Consider the following 10322-nt stretch of genomic DNA (forward strand, 5'->3'; position numbering starts at 1 on the left):
ATGCATATATCAACCTACTGAAAAAAGTATGCATATTGATAAAATGCTTAATAGTTTCAGGGGCATTCAATATCCAGCCACCCAAAAAAATAGGTTGTTTATTTGTTTAGAGGATTTTGCATGGTAGTGAAATTTTAAACTTCATTCAAAAGATAAGAGTCTTATTTTTTCAAGTATTTAGAATTTTCCATTTATAAGAAAAATGATTAAAGCAAAGTAAAAGAAATCAGTGTTGTGTTTACCATGATAGCATTTAATCACTATGTGTGTGGCATTTTACCAGATACTATTCATCTAAATAAACTCATCGTATACCTATTATGTACCAAGTAACTCCCAAAATGAAACGATTACAAACACAGTCGTTGCTTTCAGACAGTTCAAATCTAGAAGGAGAAACAGGTAAGCACAACATAACGTGGTAAATATTGTGGGAGTACAATACATGGCAGCTGTACCTGATGTATAAATGAAGGAATTAATGAAGGAATGAATTGTCAAGGATATTTAGGGAGTATAATAAATTCAGCATGGAAAGAGGCAATAAATATATATTATTCAGCAAAAATGGAGCATGGAATATTTTCAAATGAAGAAAGTTTCAAGAGGATTCAAAAGATTGAAGACTTCAGCTGTAGGGTAACAAGAGAAATGAGAAATCCTACATTCAACTTATTTATGTGTTGGTAAACCAAGACCTAAACATGAAACACATGATAATAAAGAGCTAAACTATGAAATACAAGAAAAGAAAAAGAGATAGGAATCAGATTGTTATATAATGGTATGATTAATCACTCTTATTTTGAATTTATGAGTATCTATATCCAATTATCATGACATACCTATGTTAATTTCTCCAATGTTGCTGCAATTAACCAGAGTATAAGTTACTACAGGTAAAGTTAAAAGGTAAAATTTGGCCAATTCTCCTTTGAGCCTTAAAAGTGCAACATAATACCATTTTCACTACAAAGGGAACAAAACCCTCATTTGTCACCCCCTCAGAAGAAAGATAAAAAATTGTATGTATCAAACAGAACTTTTCAAGGACTCTGTGCTCAGGAGAAAGAAAGAAAAGGACAGAAAGTGTGTAGCCCCAAATACAGTAAGTTCTGGTCTAAAGAGGCAGTATGTTGTAATGGATTTGTTATTGAGGAGGTGTATTCCAACTTTATTATGTTGCTATATGACCTTGGTTGTCATTGCCTCATCAGTAAAACAGGAATAATAATGTGTGTCCTACACTGAGAATGCATGCTTCTTAAATAAAGTGAAGTGAAAGTCATTCAGTTGTGTCTGACTCTTTGCGGCCCCATGAACTGTAGCCTACCAGGCTCCTCTATCCGTGGAATTCTCCAGGCAAGAAAACTGGAGTGGGTTGCCATTCCCTTCTCCAGGGGATCTTCCCGACGCAGTGATCAAACTCTCGTCTCCTGCATTGGCAGGAAGATTCTTTACCATCTGATCCACCAGGGAAGTGGTGGCTTAAATGAAGCATATGAAATGTTTGAAAACATTATGAAAATATAAAAATCCCATTTTAGGTTTGTTACCACTGGGATGAGTTCCAACAGGATAGTATTTTTCATCTATAAAAGATGAAATACCTTTATTATAGGGAAATAAAAGCATATTATAATGTATGAGATCTCGTCTCATAATCTATGCAATAATAAGGATGAAGTAATGGAAATATTCCAATTTCTGTATTTCAAGCACATCTATTTCTAGTTCCAGGGCACAGTTGCTTCTTCTTCTTTCCCTTTTTCCTCCCTTCCTTTCTCTCTCTCTCTTTCTTTCTTTCACTCTTGTTTACCTTTTATCATATCTTCATAAGCATTTCTAAGGCTATTTCTTGGCTTCTCTTTTAAAGTATTATTTTGATTATCAAGTTTTAATTGAAGACCTGAAGGAAAAAGATCATAAACCTGTTTCTTCCCTCTGACGAAGTCTAGCCTACCTTCCGCCAAGAACATCTAGAATTTGTTAAAAATAGCACATTTCTTTATTTGGACTCAATTGACTTGTACTTCTGTAGACCTGTCAAAATGTTAAATAATAAATTGTTATCTCTGAATAGATTCTTCCTTGGCCAAGATACAGTCAAAAAACGTGTTTTAGATGAGTCATTCAACCAGAATAATTTCCCTTTGGATTACTAGAGTCGTCAGGGGGGGAAAAAATAAAACCATGTGAGTAATTTTCCATGTACCTCGGGTTCAATATCGAAAATGTTTCATAGGCCTTCTGCATCACAAGGCAGTTTATTTAAAAATGCAGGCACATCCTCTTCGCTGCCTCTGCGTGTCCCTTCCTCTTTAGCAGCTGAAGGCAGGTGCATCCACGATGAAGAGTCAGCAGCCAATACCCCTTGTGCTTGTGTGTCGTCATGGCGAGCCTGAAAAAGCCGGCAGAGAGACCGTCCTCCTGTGTCCTATCACCACTGTGACCTGTGAGCAACAACAGTAATAAAAAAAAGTTATTAACAACAATCAAAACAACATGTGCACAACGCAAAGGTCCAACTTCTGTAGCTGAACAGAGTTTTAACCAAATAGCCACCCACACACTTGCTGCTGTTACTGGGTCGGGGAGCGGGGAATGATTGCTGGTTTGGCTCAAAGAAAGAAGAGGGAGAGGTGGAAGCAGACAGGAGTGCTCCAACCGAGAAAATCATTTCTCACCCTCAGTGAGGAGCCCGTGAGTCACAGAAACGGGAGAGTGTGCTGTTCATGACCCCTGCCAGAAAATTCAAAGATTAGGACACGCATCAGGAGAGACAGTGCCCTGCATGAATTATCTCCAGCTTTGATTTTTCAGTTAAAGGCGACATTTCAGAAAAATGTATAGCCAACATTTCTACCATTAGCCTGTCTTGCTCTTCTATATTGCACAGATGCTCGGCTGGGGAAATTTGATCAATATATTAGACTCCTGGCAGAGAGATGCTATCAGACCACGCATGTGTGCCTTGATATAGCTCAATTTCCATCTATCCAAGAAGGTATTGATTTTCTGCTCACGGAAGTGCACACACACATACTAAGAGCGCTTACAGAGGATGGGGGTTGGGCAGGCATTTACTGAAGAACAGACAGCCCTGCCATTCCCCAAATGCATTCCAAATACCCTCTGGCTTGGTGACTTAATGTTTGGATGATCTACATAAACTCCTCACATCAGGATTAAATCAATGACTGATGAGCAAAAACAGTATTCCTCTGCTCACTCTCTGAATGCTAAGAACTCAGCTTTTTCAGAAAATGTGGCCCTCTTGGAATCCTATTTCAGGCTTCATATGAAACAACTTCCTGAAGCCACATCTTCCTAATGCAACTGGAATTAATTCTGCTTTACTTGATCACAGTCTTCTCTCCTAAGACTCAGAGGCATGTTAACACTTCCCTCACTGCTCTACTGTCCTTCCCTCCTTTCTATCAGTCTTTTTCTGACTTAGAACACTGTAGTAGTTATTTACGCTGCTCATCGAATATTTCCAGCTCTTCATCTTCTGAGCTTAGGGTTGGGCTTGAGCTTGGTCCCTCTGGTGGTTTAGGTGAGGCTGTCTGACCAGTTCTGATCAATGAATAGAAATAATTTGCATTATTTCCAGGTTGAGCTTTTAATTGTCTATGGAAGAGCTTCCACAGGAAAATATTGATATAATAGACTTCATAAAAATTAAGACTTAAATATGACAAAAGATATCATTAACAAAGTTAGATGATAAGAGCCTGAGAAAAGATTTTCAAAATACATAACAAAAGGCAAGTAACCATATACAGAGAGAGTCTATCAAAATAAACAGGCAGATATAAACAGGCATTTCACAGTAGGAGAGATATGAGTAGCCAATCCATATATTCAGTTCAGTTCAGTCGCTCAGTCGTGTCCGACTCTGCGACCCCATGAATCACAGCAAACCAGGCCTCCCTGTCCATCACCAATGCCAAGAGTTTACTCAAACTCACATCCATCGAGTTGGTGATGCCATCCAGCCATCTCATCCTCTGTCGTCCCCTTCTCCTCCTGCCCCCAATCTTTCCCAGCATCAGGGTCTTTTCCAATGAGTCAACTCTTCACATAAGGTGGCCAAAGTACTGGAGTTTCAGCTTTAGCATCAGTCCTTCCAATGAAGGACATTTATTTAATATAAATTATGTGCCAAGCCCTGTATAGCTGCTTTATTTGTATCAGTCACTTAGAATCTGAGAGGAAGTTCTATTTTTACCCCATTTTACAGGTGAGGAAACAGAAAAAAGTTAACAATTAAGGAGTGGCAGTGCAGGGATCCAGACACAGTGCTCACTTCTGTGTGACACTGCAGATACTATGCTATCTCTCTCAAAGAAATATGCATAGAGATGTATATTGCATCATTGCTTGCATTTTTCTGGAGTTGAATAAAAGGTGAATGTTCAAGGATAGGAGAGATGGTTACATGGCAAATTCAAATGATAGGATATTATGCAGTAATTCAGAGGAACGAGTCCAAGAAAATTAAAAACATTTAGTCATGTAAAACATGAATATTTATAGAATATTTATAGTAACATTATCCATGGTAATCAAAAAGCAGGAATAACCCAAATGGCCATTCATCACCAACTGATGGATAGATAAAACGTGGTCTATCCATAAGATGGAAGATTATTCAGCCCTGAAAAAGAATGAAGCTCTGACACATCTGCAACATGGATGAAACTTGAAAACATGCTAAATAATAAAAGACACAAATGGCCATATGTTCCATGACTCTATTTATATGAAATGTCCAGAATAAGCAAATCTAAAGACAGAAAATAGATTATGGTTGCCAGGGGAATGAGGGGACAGGGAAATTGAGACTAATGGCTAACTGATACAGGGATTCTTTTTTGGGTGATGGAAACATTCTGGAATTAAATAGTGGTGAAGGTTGCACAGCATAGTGACTATAATAAACACCATTGAGTCACATACTTTAAAATGATGGGATTTTATATTATGTGAATTATATCTCAATTTCAAAAAGAGAATAAGTATCTTTGTGCAGAAAGATGTGAAATAAAAAACAGCAAACCTCAAAACAATATGAATAGCGTGTTTCCATTTATGAAAAAGGAAACATATGAGTTTGTAAATGCATAGGAAAAAGTCGACAAGAATATAGACTAGTCTGTTAACAGAGTCTTCCTCTGGAGTGAAAACACAATTGGGAGAGAGAAGTGAAAGCCAGACGCTTTCTGGTCTGCCAGAAAACTTTTTACTGTATGTACTTTTCACTGAATATACTTATGTTTTGAATTTCTTTACAATAATCATATATTACTTTTATAATTTTTAAAATGAAAAATTAAAATAAAAGCTTTTAAACATTAGTTTTTCTGGGTTAGTCATTAAGTCGTGTCTGACTCTTTGTGACCCCATGGACTGTAGCCCACCAGGCTCTTGTGTCCATGGGATTTCCCAGGCAAGAATACTGGAGTGCGTTGCCATTTCCTTCTTCAGGAGATCTTTCCAAACCAGTGATCAAACCTGCTTCACCTGAATTGGCAGGTGGATTCTTTACCACCGAGCCACCAGGGAAGCCCTAAGCTGGTAAATAAAAATAATCTCCAGAAATAAACCATAGACAAAATAATAGGATACAATGGTAAAGCCCAGGACTGGTAGCCAGAAGACCTGAATTCCTGATTCAACTCTGCCTTAATGACTTTTGGGTCATTAAAAAGTTTATCTAGCATCTCTGAGTCTCAGTTTCCTCATTTCTCAAACAGACAGCTGGACTAGATGACCACCATGAAACTTTCAGCTCTAGAATCTGGATTCCACAATAAGCCATCCTCCCTTCTTGCTCTGTTGCCAAGGTTACTCACAGCTCCAGTCTTTCAGACCATGTTTTAGACAAGGCATGAAAAACAGTCATGAATTGACACATATTCCAAGATCATAACCTTCCAGGAAAAGGATCATCAAACCCATTGCCCAGCTTCTGCTTAATTATGACCCTTTTTGTTTTATCTGATAGCAGTTAATTTCATGGACTTATGGTTGAGTCAAGTAATAGAATAGTTCTTGGACAAACAAGATAATTTGCCAGACAGGTCATTTTTTTGTTGTTGTTTAATACATGGAAATCTCATTTCAGAAAGCATGCAACTCTGAAATAAGCTATTTTCCTTTCATCATGTACATACTCTCAGTTGTCTTTTCATTAACTTTTGCTGGTCCTAGATAGAGAGAAAAGAGGAGGTCAAATGGAAAAGAGAGAGGCATAAGGGCCCTGAGAATTCAGGGGTGCAAAGGAGGATGGTTCAATGAAGCATTATACATGAGTGGACAAATGAGTGCCTACGAGAAATTTGTTTCCTTCTCTATCAGTGTTTCTGCTCCTCTGCCTGGTGGCCAAACTGCTGGAGCAAATGGTGGGGATGATGTGCCTATCTGAAGGGCCTGGAAGAGGACTCCCCAGAAGCTTATCCTCAAAAAGCTGAACCAAGCACAGTGCCGGCTCAAGTAGATGCCCCCCAATTACCAGCATTCTCCCATTTCCCATCTTCCATGGGAGACCTTGAAGGAGAATAGAAAGAACCCAGACTTGCAGACTTTGGAGCTTGTAAGACCTGGACCCACATCCTGTCTCTGCCACAGACTGTCTGTGTAACCTGGGACAACTGTGAAAACCACAGGATTGTCATGAAGTTTGTGCAAGATAACAGGTATAAAAGGCCTACCATAGTGACTGGTACACAATAGGTAATTAATGAACCTTAATTGTTTTTCATCTCTTTATTCTTAAAGAACCCAGGTCTTAAGTTTTGTCCAAAGCAGACCTCGAGAACTGCTTCAATAGGATGGCTTCTGAGAGCAAAGATATAATCCACCCTTTTATTTTTTAAATTTAGTACTTTTAATGTCATTGTACCCTGCTTTTTGAAGAAGGGTCTCCCCTTTATTTTGCACTGTGTGGGTTCCACAAATTAGTTAGCTATCTCTGAGGATGTATCAAACACTGTGTTCCCTTGAGTCCCCTCCCCTTGGCCTGAGGAGAGGAGGAAACCTCAACTCCCCACTCCTCATGGATGAGAGGTCACATCACCATCTCTGAACCAATCCTCCACCAGCCTCTTCCCCTTCCCTCTTTTATAGAGATGGGTGATGGGAAGGCCAGCAGCTTCTGTATAGGGGGTTTAGCACTTGGTTTGGGAATGTATGGATCCTTGGCACTTAATTTTTTGTCCTTTGCATATAGAAATCTTGACACTGGGACTATAAGGGCCTGGACTGCAAGGGAACTTTGGTTCCTTGTAACCACAAGGGTGGGGCTTCCCAGGTGGCTCAGTGGTAAAGAATCTGTCTGCAATGCAGGAGATGCTGGTTCAATCCACTGGAGAAGGAAATGGCAACCTGCTTTGGTATTCTTGCCTGGAAAACCCCATGAACAGACGTCAGTCCATGGGGTCTCAAAAAAGTCAGACATGACTTAGCAACTAAACAACAGCAAAAACAACAGCAATAACAAACCACGAGGGTGCCAGAACATTTGTGGGAAGGTAGGTGAACCAGCAAGGAAAGGAGAGGAGATCCTTTCAGTCTTGGCTGGCTTCCTTCCCAGCTGAGGGAACATGTAGGATTTCCCAGTGATGGAGGTGGAGTTCTCCTGGCAAAGCACCCTTGTACAGAGTGGTTCTTCATTCCAGAGAACAACCACAGCTGTGTCTTTAGCCCTCGAGCATTCTTAGACAGTTCATCATGGTGGGGCTAGCCAGGCTGTTGGAAAGGACATCCAGAGGAGTCCTGTTCCAGGCAGGTCATGGGTCAGGCCCCAGAGCCCTGCTACAATGTGCTGACAAGATGGTACTCCTGCCGGAGCCTGTGAGTGGCCCGGCAGATACACTTCCTTTAATCAGACTTCATACATGAAATATGCTAGCTTCAGATTTTCTCAGTTTTTAACCCAGGATACTCCCTTATTCTTTGTGGCAAAGAGACCAGGAAAGCCATGTGCTCATTCTCTACAGGAAAATGGGCAGTGAGGGTCATGAGAATTTCCAGGTGTAGCAGGAAACTTGGAAGGCCGGGTGGGTCTCCATCAAGGCTCAGTCAGGGCAGGGCCAGTGTACAGCAAGTGGGGAACTGGCCTTGATCCTGCAAAATACTAATTTTGCTGTAGAGTCTACCATTTCTTTGTCAGATTTGTATATGTTGCCTGTAGGTCACTCACTTCCTTTCTAGAGGCAAGAGGTCAGTTGAAAGGACGTTCAGTTTCTTTCATTCTGAGTGCTCCAGTGTCCCAAAGCCAATGCATCTGACCCTGGAGCTGGAACTACATCAGTCCTGGGAATGCTGGCCTTAATCACCAGAACTGATGGTCGGCCCGGCTCGCAAGAGATGGTCTTCACGGGCTAAAAGGCTTCTGGAGAAACGCACACAATAGTGCAGCAGGCACAGCTACCAGTGCTGGGTCTCCAGAGTCGATTGGTCTCCCAGTTACTTAAAATCCCTTTCCTTGCTTAGTTCACTTTCCTTTCCCCTGAGTGACCATCCAAACTCACAAGTTCAAACCTGCTGCCCAACCGCCATACCCCTCACTCTGAGCAGAATCCTCACTGCCTAGGAATTGTAACCACACCCATCCTTCTCAGCTTCTCCACCTTATCTCTGAGGCTGGCTGAAGTTTCCTGTCCCCTGTCAAGGCCTCCACCCAAGTCCTTAACCCCCTCCCACTCACTCAGGTGACTTGCCGCCTCTCCTCCTCACCTTTCTCCTCTTTCCTACCTTTGCCCTCTGCTTCGGGCTCTTTTTCTCCTTCCCCAGTCTCTCTGAGAGTGAAACCAACTGACACTGCTTTCCTTGACTTTATCTTCTTCAATTTCATGCCTTTCTTTCTCTTTCTGAACCAGTTCTGCTCCAAACTAGGCCAACTGAGAGGCTCAGGGAGGCCAGGTGTCAGGGTCTAGGAACCCAGATAGGGAGGGGCTAGAGTCAAGCCCCAGGACACAGAGCAAAAACAGAGCAGAGGGCAGCATCAGGTGAAACAGGGTGAGAACAAAAGAAATGGTCAAATGCTGTATCGATCCAAAATATACTGGGTGGAGACGGGGAAAAAATGGATGGGGGTTAAAGGATCTGTGATTAGGAATAGGAAGATAGAGCCCAAAGTTTCAGGAAATTGGAAGGGAGCCAGTGAGATTTCTTAAGGTGCAGGTACCTAGTTCAGCCTCCATTAATAGGGAACCTGTGGCCTTGCCCTTGGGTGGAGAGGGAACAATTAAGGATGTCAAGCCTGTTTGGACAATTTTATTCCCCTGCCAGTCTCCTTAGAAGGATTATCAATGAGCACTACTCTACTTCTTTAGTCCAACATCACTTTAAAGCTCACTGCAGGGACTTCCCTGGTGTCCCAGTGGTTAAGAATCTATCTGCCATTGCAGGGGACACGGGTTCGATCCTAGTCCGGGAGGATCCCACATGCTGCAAAGCAACTAAGCCCGTGAGCTGTGGCTACTGAGCCCACACGCCCATGCTTCTCAACAAAAGAAGCGACTGCAATGAGAGCCACACACTGCAACTGCAGAGTAGCCCCTACTCGCCACAACTGGAGAAAGCCTGTGCGCAACAATGAAGACCCAACACAGCCAGAACAAACTAACAAAAAGTCACTACAATCTGAATTCAATCTTTACCTTCCCATCAACACCTCCTGGGGAGTGATCACCAATGGTGTCTGTGTTGGTCTCTTCTCTGAGTGCTCCTTCATGAGATTTTCCTCCTCCTGTTCCTCGGCTTGCCCAGTATCAAGTTTGTTTTAGGTTCTTCTAGCCACACTCACAATCATTACACATTTTCTTCTACTCTTGTAGATTTTTAAGTAACAGTTTTATGTTATTTTCCAAATCTAGACATTTGGTCCTTAGTTCTCTTCTGGTCACCAGACTCACATCTGAACTGTCTTGCTCTGAGATTCCCCAAATATTGCCTGTATCGACATTGCTGGTCAGAAGCATCATGTGGCAAATGGAAAAGCAGAAAATGCTGCAGGATAAGGAAAGAAAACATGATGAGTGGCTACAAACAATCTGTCAGGTCAAGATATTTCTAAAAGAATGGGGATTTTAAACTTCTTTCTGAGGTGTTTACACACTCCCAAAATTTCCATATAGGATAATTGAATTAAAATATCCTGACTTTACCTCCTTGCTCACTGGGGGACCAAGAGTAGACTTGAGTCATAGAGCTGTCACTCTGGGGCACTATCATTAACAGAACTCCTACTGAAAGTGGGCTTCTCTGTCCAACTCCTTTAGATTCTATTAGCTTTAATTCCTCTGAAAGAG

The 10322-nt window shown here is 41.4% G+C and overlaps 1 long non-coding RNA gene across 1 annotated transcript; it reads right to left on the minus strand.

Annotated features, from left to right (window-relative positions):
- Nucleotides 1-626: 626 nt before the first annotated feature.
- LOC123333564 lies at nucleotides 627-10014 on the minus strand. Its single transcript, XR_006550938.2, has 2 exons — nucleotides 9672-10014; nucleotides 627-2453 (listed from the first exon to the last, which is right to left on the minus strand). It is a non-coding gene; the product is annotated as an uncharacterized LOC123333564 (long non-coding RNA).
- Between the last annotated feature and the right edge of the window lie 308 nt (nucleotides 10015-10322).

Source organism: Bubalus bubalis, chromosome 5 (assembly GCF_019923935.1).
Source record: "Bubalus bubalis isolate 160015118507 breed Murrah chromosome 5, NDDB_SH_1, whole genome shotgun sequence".
In the NCBI taxonomy this organism is placed as follows: domain Eukaryota; kingdom Metazoa; phylum Chordata; class Mammalia; order Artiodactyla; family Bovidae; genus Bubalus; species Bubalus bubalis.